The sequence below is a fragment of the Pygocentrus nattereri genome, chromosome 20 (genome assembly GCF_015220715.1).
Source record: "Pygocentrus nattereri isolate fPygNat1 chromosome 20, fPygNat1.pri, whole genome shotgun sequence".
NCBI lineage: Eukaryota > Metazoa > Chordata > Actinopteri > Characiformes > Serrasalmidae > Pygocentrus > Pygocentrus nattereri.
Window position 1 is genome coordinate 3,242,091 of NC_051230.1, and position 1,563 is coordinate 3,243,653.

Genomic DNA, 1,563 nt, shown 5'->3' on the forward strand with positions numbered 1-1,563 from the left:
CCACTGTGAGAAGACCACTCAGCGCCGTGGGTCTGAAAGGACGTGTAGCTGATCAAGAAGAACCTCACCGAGAAAAGGAGACGGACACATCAAACAAAGAAGCTGGACGATGGACTGACCGCCCCAGAGTCCAGACCTCAGCACCACTGAATGGGTTTGATTAGTTCAGAAAATCAACCAGCTTCTCAGACTGAGCTTTGGAGGCGTGTCTGCAGGTTCTCTGAGGAGCTGAAAGTGAGGCTCCTGAGAAGAATGGAAGCTGGAATGAAGGAGAAGAGCGACTCACTGAACACTCAGACAGCTGAGATGGAGTTGTTGAGGCTTTGGTGTCATTTTCAGTTAATTGTGTTTTGTGCCTTTTTCCAGTTGCTGATAATGAAATGAGGGCTATTTAGACTGGAAATGATGGGTGGTCTCTGACTTTTGCACAGAAGAAAAAAGGGTTTTACTGTCCGACCCGTCAAAACTAACGAGGAGGAGATACTTCATGGGAAACATTTGCATGGAACGTTCCTTTGTTGTGCTTCTCCGAGCTGCTCAAAGAACAAAACGCAATTAAAAATCAAAGCAAACGGAGACGATTTCATCTGCCGTCTTCTCTCGCTGCCTCAGGAAAGCAGCAGAAACGCTACACACTGTATTTCAACGTTACAGGCTTTACCAGTGAAGCAGCCCACGGGGTCCGACTGAGAAACGCGCAGAAGACGAGCAAACGGATGAAAACCAAGCTGAACAAAATCAACACGCACTGCGATGAAGGTGAGGTGGGTAACATCTCAGACCTGCTCCTGTAGCTTTTTAAACTCAGCACATCTAATAAAACTCACACACATCTGAGGCAGCTGAGCCCACAGAAGCGCTCTTTCACAGCTACTGTTGCTAAGCTGGACAAGCTTTGGTAACAATTACACTCAACCTAATGAGAACCTGGTCATCTGCACTAAAAGCTGGTGGACCTCATGTGAAACCGGCGATCCTCCAGAGAAACAGTCACGTCTCCACGTTCTGTGAAGCTTGACCGACTTCACAACAGTAGCTATGAAAGAAGCTGTCTGTGGGCGGAGCCAGGATAGATCAATTAACACAAATTTACATACATGGAATGATCTAGAGAGCTTAAAAAAAAAAAAAAAAAACTGAACAAATAACAGCCTTTGTCTCTAATTAACCCCACCAGCTGCATGTCACACAAAGAAAAACAACAGACGGGTGGAGGCGAGAGCTCCAGGTCCGACCCTGAAAAGCACTTGAACTCTTAACCCCCCAAAACAAGCCACCACAACGAAGACCCCCCCCCAGACAGTTTTCTGGTGAAAGTCGCTTTAGGGAAAAACTCAAAATATGCCCAATATTTACACCTTTCAACCCCAAATGCTCCAACACATCACATCATACAAGCTGTCTGAAGCAAAGAAGGAAAAACCCGAATAATTCCGATTTCTTCAATTTCCTGCACAATTAAACAGGCAAGACGTAAGTCAGTCAGTCAGAGCGGTGAGGTGAAGCTCTCTGTTCTTGGGGAGTTTGAATTATTCACAGTGGAGGTGATGGGAACCAGACGTC

At 46.2% G+C, this 1,563-nt stretch overlaps 1 protein-coding gene across 6 annotated transcripts in view; it reads right to left on the bottom strand.

Annotated features, from left to right (window-relative positions):
- Window positions 1–332: 332 nt before the first annotated feature.
- The window catches only part of ap1b1 (adaptor related protein complex 1 subunit beta 1), a 72,022-nt gene continuing 70,791 nt past the window's right edge, over window positions 333–1,563 (bottom strand). For all 6 annotated transcript variants that reach the window (XM_037531702.1, XM_037531699.1, XM_037531704.1 and 3 more), the window contains one exon: window positions 333–1,563. This exon is cut by the window's right edge and continues 2,354 nt beyond it. The gene's annotated coding sequence lies outside the window, so the exon portion shown is untranslated.